The sequence below is a fragment of the Leiobunum rupestre genome, chromosome 7 (genome assembly GCF_980474605.1).
Source record: "Leiobunum rupestre chromosome 7, qqLeiRupe1.1.hap1, whole genome shotgun sequence".
Classification (NCBI taxonomy): domain Eukaryota; kingdom Metazoa; phylum Arthropoda; class Arachnida; order Opiliones; family Sclerosomatidae; genus Leiobunum; species Leiobunum rupestre.
Window position 1 is genome coordinate 35,062,191 of NC_143390.1, and position 14,270 is coordinate 35,076,460.

Below are 14,270 nucleotides of genomic sequence, written 5' to 3' on the forward strand. Positions count from 1 at the left end.
ATCAATAACTGAGCAAGTTATGATAAAATTTTGATTCACTTTATATAAAACATTGGAATAAAATATTAAAATATCGTAAAATAATAATAATAAGTAAAGTAAGCGACAGCATAAATTTCAGTTCGGGACATTGTTAACACATTTCCAGAACAGTTTTAAAGTTTTCATTTATTTGCAGTTTGTTCTTCGTATAGGGTATGCCTAAGAGCAAAAACCATTAAAAAATAAATAAGGGAAGAAAATTGTATTCAGAATTAGATTAACAACTTAGTTTTGACTAATTTGATAAAATTTTCATCGCAATTTGTATAAAAAATCCAGTACATATCAAATAAGAAAGGTTTGGATTTCTAATTCATAAATACTTGATTTTCTTTCAATTTTAGGAATTAAACCTTAATAATCAGTAATAATCAGTAATAAAAGGCACTAAATAGTACACAAATGTACATGAACTAGCTTAAAGCTTTTTATTGTTTAGTTTGGCAGTTGCTGTTTTAATTCATTAATTTTATTAAGAATGTTGAGTTTAATTTGGATATATTTTATGCGAAATAGTGAGTGTTTTTTTTATTAGCCTTACACTCAAAAATGTTTGATCAAAGAAGGACGAAATATTAATATTAATGTTTCAACTTTTATAATAAATTGGTTTTGTAACCTTACAAAAATGATTAATTAAATTTAGTTTAAAAATTAGTCCAAAATTAATCCATGACAAAAATTTGAATATATAGATTTTGATCAAATATTATTACATCAAAATATTTAAAAATAGTACAATATGCCGAAAAAACCATAACATATGTAATTATAACAAGCTATTTACATTCAAGTTCTTATTTTAGTATTGATTTATCGGAACTATTTATGGAAATAATCTGAATTAATATTCCATACGAAGTAACAAATTAAATTTGATGCCAAAAAGTGACGCAAAATTGGACACATCGAAATTTAACTTCTATCCAAAATTAACATCCGCTTATTAAAAAAAAATATTTTAATTTATTACTATTTAATCAAATAGATTTTGAGTCACATTGTATGCTTCTCGGTTGCAGTTTTATACAAATTTGAGTCAATTCGTCTTCGTAAGTAATTGCTTTTCAGGTGATACCGTCTTTGTTGAAAAACGTCGAGCAAAAGTGTATTTAAAGATAATTTGTATCTGTATAACGCTAATCAATGGCTCAGTATAAATCGTTAAATTTCCATGTAGATAATGTCCTTTATTGAATTGGAAAATATTAATTAATTTTTACTTAATAAAATAACTAACTTCTGATTGTCTGCCGTTAAATTAATATAAGTAGTTGTCTTTGTAAAAAGAAATGGGTAGTAGGTTTAATGTCTAAAATATGTAAATGTATCTCATAAAATTAAAACTATCACTTAAGCTTGTAGCGACAAATTTAATGCTTTGGAAGCTTACTATGAGACTTGACTGGAAGCCCTATATTTCAATAAGGATTCTACCGTGTCATTCTTAAATTTAGGTAGGTGGATACTCTCAAGTGACCCATATCGGCGGCGCTGGCCGTTGCTGCGAAGGACAACCGTGAGAAAGTATTCTTAGCCATATCTCTTCGGAGGTCAAAGGTGACCTTGTGGCCACAGGTATCACGATTTCCCCCCTCCCTCCGTTGTCTTCTCTCTCCTTTCATTTCACCGTGACTGCTTTGGGGTAAAGCGAGGTCCCGTTCTTTTCCGTAAATTCCCTCGCAAGCCCATTAACCCCTTCTCTTACTGCCCTAGTTTCATTTCAATTCCGAATTGAGGGTTGCCAATTTTCGTAGTTCTGAGGAACTCGCATTGTATCGCTATTGTGTTTCATTTTAAGTGTCAAATGTTTTGTTTGATGTATCCCTGGCGTCTTGGTGGCACAAGGTTTGGAATATAACAACAGCTAAGAGAAGATGAAACATCACAAGAAACGCACATATATAGTTAATGAGCTGTTTCATAACGTCTCAGTGCAAATAATTGGGCTATTACACGAAAACCAGTTTGATTTATAGTTCTAAAACTGAAACAAAAGTGTGGCTTTACTCTTGGTTTAGCTATAGATAGCGACTTCTTAGTTACATATGAAGCTTTGACTGATCTCGCTGTTCTTGAATCACTTCCAAAGATATAACGAATAGCACTGATCTTATGACAGATATAAGCTGTCTGGATGTAATTATAATATGCAATAGCAATACTGAGGAAAAGTCGGTGAAATATTTTAATTGTCATGATAAAGTTACTAGTTTTAACAACAGACACGCATACAAACTGAGTAACGTATTATCTGCCTTGGAAGTAGTATTTATCCCTTTTGCTTATATGACACACTCTAAGAAATTACCGTATATTTTACAGTCAGATTGCTGGCAGCTAGCTGCCAGCAATTTGACTGTTAAAAAAATGTCAAATTGATCATTAAAATTTATGTTCGTATTACAGTAAAAAATAAAGAAGCAATGAGATTTATATTACTGTGTAAGGAGTTTCTAAGTAACAGTTTTTGAAACCTTTATTTTATGGTAACGCGACTGTGCATTGTACGGTGACGATATTGTGTATTGCACGGTGACGATATTGTGCATTGCACGGTGACACAACTGTACATTGTATGGTGACGCGACTGTGTATTGTACGGTGACGTAACTGTGCATTGTACGGTTACGCGACTGTGCATTGTACGGTGACACGCTTGTGCATTGTGCGGTGACCTGACTGTGCATTGTACGGTTACGCTAATGTGCATGGTACGGTGACACGACTGTGCATTTTACGGCGACTGTGCATTATTCGGTGACGTGACTGTGCATTGTGACCGTGCATTTAACGATGAGGCGACTGGGCATTTTAGGCTGACGCGATTGTATATTTTACGGCGACTGTGCTTTGTACGGTGACACGCTTGTGCATTTTCCGGTGACGTGCCTATGCTTTGTACGTTGACTTAACAGAATGTTACGGTGACATGACAGTTAATTTTACATTTTGCAGTTTAAATAATGGTTGAGACATGTTTCATATTACTGTTCTAGTAAAATCCATTGTACATTCACCAGTAATATTAGATATACTCAAACCATAAATTAACAATTTCTCAAACCTATATTTTTCAATCAACCTGTAAAATTAAATTCATACAAACCGTTAATTTGCAATAAAAATGTAAATTTCAGTTATAATAATTTAAATTTTTAATCAAACCGCATAAATGCCACAAAACTATGAATCATTTTAATGAAATCGCCTTCTTTCAATCACACAGTGAAATGTTAAGCAGTTGAACTGTAAATTATGTTTTTAGACAAAGTTGTTTAAGATTATTCTTTTACTAAAGAGTGGTTTACTTTGGTTTCATTTGCTTTACATTATGAAATCCACATTAATACTACATCAAAAATTATATATTCAAAATATGAACCATATTCTATTAATTTGGTAAAAAAAACAAATCACACTGCTGTAAATAACCTTTAATGCAGTAATTTTACATTAAAACAAAAATAGGAATCTTGAATATTTGCAACCACGAGTGTCGTCTAAAAATAAAATTTCCTTATTATTTTTAACAGAAGGGCTTGTAATGATTATCAGATCTCTTATTTTAAAAAAAATGCCCTTTAGTCATAATTCTATAATTTACTAGACTACGTTGTTATCATTACAAATAGCTACCTTATTAAGTAGCGCAATAAAGTAACAAATGACTAAGAATTTAATATACCAATAAATAAGTAAGACAACTTTACACTTATTCTTCTAGGCTAGGTAATTGAGAGTAACAAATATAAAAAAAGAGATCTGAAAATTATAGGACATAAGTAAATAAACCTTTCTATCATCGATATCTGTTCTTTGAGAAACTGAAAATCAGTTTCTTAAAGTTAAAATTATATTGTTTACACCATTTTTCATTCCCTTGGTTCCATTGAGAGGGTCAATACCCATGAGGCGCCTGGAAAAATAACATGAAACTAAATACAAAGTGTTAGATAAAACGACTATTGACGTAAAAATTGGTGAATATTTGAAAAACATGTTAATACAATAATACAATACTTTACATACCTCTGAATGTATTCTAATGAAACAGAAACATTCTCGGCATTGTGTGGTTTACTTGACTAACTAAAATCCTTTACTTATCTATGACGTTTTACAAAATTATTAACATCCCTGTTATCCGTGACCTTTCTTCCTCTATTTAACAGATCCCTGGTTTATCCAGGTTTCCAGGTTCTGTACAAACCCGTATTAAAGCTAAAAGTGTAATGTTTGTAAATTAACTTCAGAAGTACAACTTTGCATGAAAAATCATTAGGTGAAATTATACAAAATTGGAAAGCTATTCAATATATTTTTTAATAATGTTTTTTTCTAACATCGAAATTTTTAAGTTTATGCTACCTTGATAATATCTACCACACCCGTGTGGTGTTCTTCAAGCTAACAGAGTCCCAACTAGCCAGAAAAATATATTTTTTCACCCAACTCCCAAAAAAAATATCCACCACACCAGTGTGGTGTACTTCCACTCTGGCACTTTAGTCGGAAAAAAATTATTCAAAAAAACTACCAAAAACAATAATATCCACTACACCTGTGTGGTATACTTAAAACTAACTAGTCACTACTTCAACTCTGGCACTTTAGCCAGGAAAATATAATTTATTCACTCAACTCCTAAAAAAATGTAATACCCACGACACCTGTGTGGTGTACTTAAAACTACAATAGTCAACTCGCTACTTCCCCTTTAGCCAGATCAATTATTTAATTTACCCAACTACCAAAAAAATTAATATCACCTGTGTGGTGTACTTATAATTTGTTAACACAACTCCCAATAAAACAAAACGAAATCCACTACTTCCTACCACCACTCTGGTACCATAGCCAGAAACCTAATTTTTTCAACCAAATTATAAGTGTATATAACTAAAGAACCTGACGTTTAGTTTCTTTAATAATATGAACTTACTGGACACGAAAGATTGTTAGAGAAATTAAAGTGGAAACAAGAGAATAAATAATTTAATAAAAATTTATTTTGGCTACAATAGTATGACCACGAATTGTAGTAAGTAAACAATTTGTTGGTAATTTTAATAAAATATTTACCCTCTTGTTACCTAAATGATAGATTTTAGATACTGTTGGCGAAAAAGTTCGAATTTAGTTTTTAGGACCTAAGATTAAGGAAATCTGACCTTACATAATATTAGGCCTTAGCTAAAATTACTTACCACGACCTCGGTTTTACCAGTTACAACTGTCCGCAGAACACTTTGTTTAGAGTACAGTCTTCCTAAATTAGAGTAAAATTAATGAAATATAAAAAACGTATTTCAAAATAAAATTATAATTACCTCAATTTTAAATAGCCACACAGAACAGAAAATTCCAACGTGTTACACTACTGTTTCAACTCCATAGCATGGAGGAAGCACGTGACTGATACTGCGTTCAGTCAATAGGAGCGGACATCTCCATAGAAGAGGAGGGGTTCAAAAATCAAGTGGCTCTGCCGAACGGCGGAGACACGAACCATGGCCAACTTCGCGCGCTCACTACGCTCGCACCAGGCGGCCTACCCAAAAGATCAAAAATAGCGAAATTCGTTCTTGGCCGCTACGGAGGCGCTGGAGCCACCTCCGGACCTAACTATTAGCATAGAATCGAATGGAACGATTATGGTTTTTCGTTCTTTTAAGTAATTTATTGAAAACTATTCGATATATTCGTCGATGTCAGACGTAGAATAAACCTTTTTCCATGATTTACAACACTTTTCAAAATTTTCTAATTCATTTTTCCCGCCGAGATCGACTATTTCCAAAAGTGCCACCGCTCAGGCGCCAGTGTAAATCACATGTTTAGAATGGAATGTAAACTAACCGACATGTGGAATTTTTCATCAAACGTTTTGGTTTGGATTTTAAACTATTTGATGGCAAGTAGATAAACAATTAAACTGCTATTTAAAGTGATGCAACTAAAATTTTAGTGAATGAGCATAAAAAATACTTTTAATATTTTTATGAAATAATTTGTTTGACATAAAAGTTAATAATTGCATTTTTTCATTAAATTTTAGAGACATATAGTTGGAATAATAGTAATAATGAACGAAAACATGAATGAACATTGGTAAAAAAGTATGAATACTGGTAGATATGAATGAACGCTGGTAAATATGATTAAATGAATACTCGTAGATATGAATGAACACTGGTAGATATGAAAGAATCCTGGAAAACTATGAAGTATCACTGGTGTATGGTGATCAAAATATGAAAATCCATAATGAAAATTAAAGACCTTTACATTTTCAGAAGTTTTCTGGATTGAGGTTTGTAAACTAGTTCCTTTACTTTCTCAAATCAAATTGTCCTAGTTATGTTATCAACTACGGGTGGTATTTTTTTTTCACAGATAAATTTGGCAGATATCGAGGCATGAGGGAGATTAAAATTGCAATGCAAAATTGGACACCTGGTAAGTTTCGGCAACACGGAGATTCAATATTTTCGCTAATTTCTAGGTGATTCTCGAAAATAAGGAAGTGCTGCCTCAATGAAACATTACAAAATCCTTATTTGGGTAACTTATACCTCCTCTGTCGGATGTTTTAATGAAGTCTAAAAGTGTTGAATTTGAGAAGGGTCCTGAAATGCACTCGAGACACAAGCTACAAAATTCAGCTTGCTCCATTTTCTGTACCACAAAACCAGCTACGTAAGCCAAACTTGCCAATTTTAAAGTGGTTCGTTGCGTGTCAGGCTCTGTACTCAACACATTTGGTATCATATAAGTTGGATACTGTATAGCCACTCTACTCTAGAAGGTTGGGTAACGTGCCTTCGGAGGCCTTAGAGCGAACTATACAATAACTATCCTATTATAATAAGATACTAATATTTCTTAGATATTCCCACCAAGGGAAAAGAATGCAACCTGGCAGCCACTGGGGGAAAACTACAACTGACTAGCAGTCTAGCTGGGAGTTAACCACTCCCATAGTAGTTTCTGACTGCTACTAACCACTGACTCTACAGCTCTGCCTCTATGCTCTTAAAAGCCCTATCTCTCTCTCTGCTACCTCCTTTTATACCAACTCCCACACTGGTGCCACCACCCGCGCCCTTCGGAGTTAGGCCTAATAACATAAGGGTTTGCCTGTTTGGCCTACTAGCAATATGACTGCCACTGACCAGGTTGGCTACAACTGTGGGAATACCGTAGGTATTGCCGTTTTTTCCAGCGTTCGTAATTTAAGACCTTTACGGTAATCTGTTTCACAAAAATGTAAACTACATACAACGCTCAATTCTGATCTGTCATTTATTTGAAAATTATCCCAAGCCACATGCCTCTCAACGCCCCATCAGAAGGAAACTCGTGGAAAGAAACTCCAGGTGTTTTGCCTTTTACAGATAGGGAACGCAACTCAAAGGCATTTTTGGGCAATTTATACAAAAATTATTGATATGTAACAACTTTAAATAATAATTGAAAAATGAAATAAATATCTTTTTACATAAATCTAATATCATTCAGCATTAAGTAATTATCAAGTTTTCGAATTTCCCGCCGCGAAAATTGTTTTAAAAGACAACAAATCTAAAATCCAACAAGGCTTAACTATTCATACAAACTATTTAAAAATTACCTAAGTAATGAAGTATTTGAGGGGTTATTTATGGAAATTGAACTTTTAAGTTATAACCTAAGTATAAAATAAATACAATTTTCTGATATTTAAATAATTTCCAGTACTATGTATTCATTATGGTCAAGTTTCGCGCCATAGAAAACCATGTTATTTATATCGTAAAATTAGCCGACTTTAAGGTCCGGAAGTAGCGCTCCCGACGGCCGTCGAAGACACTAAAAACCAAACTTTTATTTCGCGCCAATACATGGATTTGAAATTCTTTGGGTAGGCCGCCTGGTGCGAGCGTAGTGAGCGCGCGAAGTTGGCCATGCACGAACTGAGTCTAAGCGGACGAATTTTCGTGAAAATTGTTTTCTCTCCCTAATGCTTTTCCTACGGGAATTTGTTTTCCTAACTGTGTTGCAATTCGGAGACTTTTTAATAATTTTAGTGTTTGTACTCAACTTTGAATTTTTCATATGATTTTTAGTAAGTTTCCAGGTTTTATTTAAGACTACTTTCATAATTTTCCCTTATTTATTTCGCTCGTAATCTACTTTTAAAATCGACGAAAATTTTAAGGCAAGGAAATGAATTCCCCGCCTTTGGGACCTGTATTTGTGCTAGGCCTCGGTTTTTATGTTTGGAATTTAAAAATCATTGCGCAATACCGAGGCCTAGCACAATTACAGGTCCCAAAGGCAGGGAATTCATTTCCTCGCCCTAAAATTTTCGTCGATTTTAAAAGTAGATTACGAGCGAAATAATTAAGGGAAAATTATGAAAGTAGTCTTAAATAAAACCTGGAAACTTACTAAAAATCATATGAAAAATTCAAAGTTGAGTACAAACACTAAAATTATTAAAAAGTCTCCGAATTGCAACACAGTTAGGAAAACAAATTCCCGTAGGAAAAGCATTAGGGAGAAAAAACAATTTTCATGAAAATTCGTCCGCTTAGACTCAGTTCGTGTCTCCGCCGTTCGACAGAGCCACTTGATTTTTGAACCCCTCCTCTTCTATGGACGCAGTATCAGTCACGTGCTTCCTCCATGGTCATACTTTCAGTGTTACCAATGTTTCAGGACCAAAATTTTACGACTGGCAGTGTTGCCAGGTAAAGAAAATTAAATTAACGTACTACATCCAGAAAATTTAAACCTTCGCAACCATAGATATAATAAAGAAATAGATCCAAGATTCTACGGGTGGTTAATACGGAAGGGACGCCAGGCAGACAATTATTTTGTTCCTGGGGTACTACGTTTAAGCGACGCCTGTCGAGTAGGTGAGAAAATAAATAATCTTTTTCGATAAATATTTTTCAGCGTTAGGTGGCGCTTTACACGTAGTACACCACGAATACGGGCAAGGTTTATAGACCTCGATACGGGGCAGTCTGCTAGTTATCGCTCCCGTATATTTTAGGCGAATAACACTCCACGTAAGGTATCTATTTCTTTAATATATCTATGTTCGCAACGCAACGAGAATTGGCATAAGTCTATGGGTTGCTCCAGTTCGATTTATGAATTTTTTCATGTTAAAAATTATGTATTCTTCGTATATTCCATTTGTTAAAATATAGAATCCTAGGCAAGAGTTAACTAGAGTTCTGTTTCCGCAAGGAAGATTCGCTAAAAGACCGAGAAATTACCAAAATAGTAAATATGGCAGCCATATACGCTGAGCCCGAAAATGAAAAAACTTTCCCCTCTCCACACGAAAAACTGTTCATTTTTTGATTTGAGTAAAAAAAACAACGGTTAAGTTTCGTTTTAAATGTCAGATTGCCGTTAAGTTGCATAACATTAGTTTTACAGTTAAATTTACGGTAAAGATCCAAGTTTCATTTCACCGAAATTAAAAATGTAAAATTATCATTAAGGACGGTAACATAACATTACTTTGACCGTTAATTTAACGTTAAAATGTTATTGATTAATTTCACCCTAATATTAAATGTCAGATTACAGTTAAGTAGCATAACATCATTTGACCGTTAATTTAACGAAAAAAAATTCAAGTTTCGTTTCACCATAATTTTAAATGTTTTATTACCGTTAAGTAGCATAACATTAATTTCACCATAAATTTAACGGTAAAAATTTTAACTTTCATTTCACTGTAATTTTAAATGTCAAATTAGTGTTAAGTGGTATAACAATCATTTTACTGTTAAGTTAACGGTTAAATTTAATTCACCGTAATTTTCAATGTCAGATTACTGTTAAATAGCACAACATTAATTTGAGCGTTAATTTAACGGTAAAGAAAAGCAAGGTCTATTTCACCGTAATTTTTAATATTAGATTACTGTTAAATATGACAACATTAATTTGACAGTTAATGTAACAGTAAAAATTGAAGTTTCATTTCACCGTAATTTTCAATGTCAGATTACTGTTAAATAGCCCAACATTAATTTGACCGTTTATTTAAAGGCACAATTTGAAACAATCGTATTACTGTCAATTTAACCATGGAATTACTGTTCAGTTACGGTAATTTCTTAGAGTGCACTAGTGGACTTGGTGTTGAGAACTAATCCTTTATTGCGCCAAATAGCGCAGAATATCAGTTTGGGGATACTTTTTGCTAATTGAAATCTTTATTGTTATTATGTTACTTATTATTATGCATATGTGGAGCATAATCGTGTTAAATATTTCCAAAGCTGCCATGGCTTGAGTTTGAGTTTGAGTTTGTGTTTATTTTTTCACAGCATTATTGTGTACAGGTGGAAAATTAAGGGCTAAGTCATCATGCGACTTGTAAGCCCTTTGTAAGGAGAAATAATTTTTTTTATACAAAAAGGCAAATACATATAACTATAAGCAGTTCAACAATACTGTCCGAAAAAAAGACAAAAGAAAACAAAAGAAAAGAAAAAAAAGATAACTATGTATATACAAGATTAGAGTATTAAAGTTTGTTAATTAAAAGGTTAATATATTTCACTCGTAATTTTTTTATTTTAAACTGAGGAAAATGTGGTTTTGGCCAATCCTTTGAATACAATCAGTTTATTTACTTTTAAAAACCTTAAATGATTAAATAAAAATAATTATTTTTAAAACGCGATGACACTTACGAAATAAATTACCTTTATTCCAGAACCACTGACCTAGTGTCTGGTCGTCGCCTTTCATACCGCCTTTTCCACATATAAGGTTATCATTACAATCGTATTTTATACTGAAAAGGAATATCACCATAAATTAAATGCGAAAATATAAATATTTTACCTCGATTATCTCCGCAAGTTCTTGAAAGAGCTAATTAAATTTTTAATTGTTATTGTTAAAAAGCCTTTACGTGTGTCAAATCCAAAAGTTAAGTGTAATACAATTTTAAATAAAACACCGCCATTGTTTGGCTTGGTTTTTTATAAATTATTCCTGCAAATTATGTTGGTGATTTATTTTAAATTTTATTAACATTAAGATGAAGCTCCTGAATTTGTTCGAAAAGCTTTAACCACTGATCAATGAAAATAATGGTTTTGGAATTAAAGGGTTTCAAGAAACTGGCTGAAATACTTTTAAAAACATCAATGGACTAAAATATAACTTTGTCCTTTTTAAAAAATGAGACGAAACCCAGTTATGGTTAGCAAGTTCCTTGTCTTTGCAATTCATCAAAGGGTTACTTTTCCAGGACCCCAGAAAGCGAGTTTAACAAGCTTCTTATTTTTTACGTTTTTTGTGAATTCCGTAAATGAGGGCAGTTGTGTTGAATTTTGAAAATAATTGTACATATAAATTAAGATTTCATTATTACTGTAAAATTTTTTTACGTATTTTGTTTTGTGTATTTTTGTATTGAGGTTTTGTGCGTGATTCCTTTTTCTAAAATGGGACGAAAATAAAACTGTTATTAATAACAAGCTCGCCAAGAAGGCGATCATATTATTTCGTTGCCCGTGTTCCATTTAAACAACATAAAAACATTAATTTACTTCTGGTATTACCTATACGATATTTTGAAGTTTTTTTTATTTATGGGTTGAATAAGGGTTATGTTAAACTTATATGAAGGATTGTTTGCATGGGCGCCATTACGGGCAGGCGAGATAGTTTACGTTTGCTTTCATTTAGGGCCGACAAATAGACTTGAGGAGGTCCCGAATCTTAAGTGAGTGTGCCCACGGAGCTCGTTCGCCGGTATCGGACATGGTAAATGGAAAATTAATATTCATATTTCCCGAACCACTCCCAACAAATAAAGAAAAGCGTGGGAACAGCGGGGGCCCTACCCATACGCATGGACTTTACCGCTCGACCGGCTGTCTTAAAGTTTGTCGTTTTATTTATTTATTAATTTGTATGTCATGTTTCCTAAAAACTCGAGAACGGTCAGCTCTAGAGCTTTAAAATTTTAACTCAATGTTCAGGGCCTGATTTTCAACTAATCGCAACTAATTCGAAATACCTGAGATGTTTATTAATCTAATTTAAAAGATTTTAAATGCCTCCTCTCTTAGTTCCCTTATATCTTTTTTTATATTTTACCTTATCAATTTTTTTCGGATATTCCGAGAGTTCGAGTGTAAGGGGATATTTGAGTATAGTTTTTCTTTACTTTACCACTCGGCTTGCTGTTTTAAAGTTTGTCCTTTTATTTATTTACTAACTTTAATACCCGGCTTCACCCGGGGTCTTAGTTTTAATGAATTAGATCTGATTTGTACGTAAGAAAGGTAAACGCTGTAGCAAAAACGCAACACGCGTGTCAAAAACGTAACACGCGTGGCAAAAATGGTAGCAAAACGCAACACGCGTGTCAAAAAGGTAACACGCGTAGCAAAAACGGTAGCAAAAACGCAACACGCGTAGAAAAAAGGGTAGCAAAAACGCACACGCGTAGAAAAACCGGTAGCAAAAATGCAACACGCGTAGCCAACACGGTAGCAAAAACGCAACACGCGTATCAAAAACGGTATCAAAAATGTAACACGCGTAGCAAAAAGTCCTCAACTACTTAGAAATCCCAACGAATCTCGAGTTTTTAGGAACATGACAAACTTTAAGACTTATAGTTATAGATATTTGTTTAATTATTTGTATGCCATGTTTCCTTAAAACTCGAGAATGGTCAGCCCTAGAGCTTTAAAATTTTAACTCAATGTTCCAACTAATCGCACCTAATTCAAAATACCTGAGATGGTTATTAATCTAATTTATAAGACTGATTTTAAATGCCTCCTCTCTTAGTTCCCTTATCTCTTTTTCATATTTTTCCTTAGAGGTCGGGGATGGTTAACTTTTATTCAATAGATAAAGCTCTAAAAATTATTCGTAAAACGTTTTGATCAAGTAATTTATATTTCTGTATTATCCGATTCATTTTTTGATAAATTTTTAAAATTAATCGGAAAAACGACGTTTTTTTTCGATAAAAAGCTCAAATTTTACGAATAATACATGTTTTTTATTCATTTTCCGAAATATTAACCGGTAAATTTCTTTGTTTAAATTTTTTTCACGAAAAAATCAATTTAAACATGGATAATGATTAACCGTTACCGACCTCTATTTTTCCTTATCTTTTTTTTCGGATACTCGCCGTGCCTTACGGAAAAATAGTCCAATGAATCTCAACCATAATAGCGAGCTGGAGCTGTTCGCATATTTTCCGTACCCGCCTCGACCCGCCTGCCCTCGCTCCCCAGTTCGCGAACGTTTAAGTACTACAAAATCTATACTTACTCCATGGCAATTTTTTGGGAGCCCACCCGCATTTTTGACCCCCCTCACCTGCCCGTGACCGTGAACCGTCGTTCCACGATGGGAGCGGCGGCGGCGCCCAGGTCCCAATTCCAATATTTTAGTAGCCCCTTGTGCAGGGGGGCAACGAAATAAAAATAGAGAAGAAATTCTGTAAATTTAAAAAAAAACTGGGGCTACCAAAGAAAATTTCCTCTCTCTGCCCAACAATGAACGGGAAACTGCCCTACCCTATAATGGCCAAATAGTGGTCGGGTGCGGAATCGTAGTAGGGGTAGGAAGGGGAGAGGGCAACGAAGTAAAGTTTTGGTTTTAGAGAGTGACGAATTTCGAGAGATTACTAGTTAGATTTTAAAGAGAGCTTAAACTAGGTGAAGTCAAAATTTAGAACCTAGAGGTACCTAAAATGTGCTAGGAAAAAACTCAATTTAAGTTTGTGCTGATTAAAATAAAATTGAGCTATGTAAGTTGTGCTAAGGTTAATAATGGTTGTCCATTTTTTCATCAGAAATCACATACCCGAAACGAAGATAAATTAAAATGAGTTTATTAATCAAGATGAGAAGATGGACAGCGTCAAGAAAATGGAGAAGCAGCAGTCAAATCTACGAGGATCAATAACGAGCAGCACAATTTAATAGATGGAGAGCTGGCAGCCACCGTCCTATGTAAGCTAACACGTGGCTATGCTTACAGCGAAAGAAAAAAAGATAAACGTTGTCACCACGGAAGATGAATACCAAACGGAGCTGTTGGAAATCGAATTGTAAAATGAAAAGGTGGTTCCCGCCAAGACCAAAGCACAACGATGGATGCTTAACCAACCGGCAATCATCGACGGCTAGCAACCAAGGGAGTCTTATGCAATAAACGAACGG

At 33.7% G+C, this 14,270-nt stretch overlaps 1 long non-coding RNA gene across 4 annotated transcripts; it reads left to right on the forward strand.

The window, feature by feature from the left end:
• The first annotated feature begins 6,094 nt into the window (after positions 1-6,094).
• LOC149936100 (uncharacterized) lies at positions 6,095-7,500 on the forward strand. 4 transcript variants are annotated; one of them, XR_016472232.1, is made up of 6 exons: positions 6,095-6,156; positions 6,225-6,358; positions 6,442-6,504; positions 6,569-6,609; positions 6,671-6,744; positions 7,372-7,500. It is a non-coding gene; the product is annotated as an uncharacterized LOC149936100 (long non-coding RNA). The 4 variants fall into 4 exon arrangements; XR_016472231.1 differs by having other exon boundaries at positions 6,101-6,164; XR_016472234.1 differs by lacking the exons at positions 6,095-6,156; positions 6,569-6,609; positions 6,671-6,744 and having other exon boundaries at positions 6,231-6,358.
• The last annotated feature ends 6,770 nt before the right edge of the window (positions 7,501-14,270 follow it).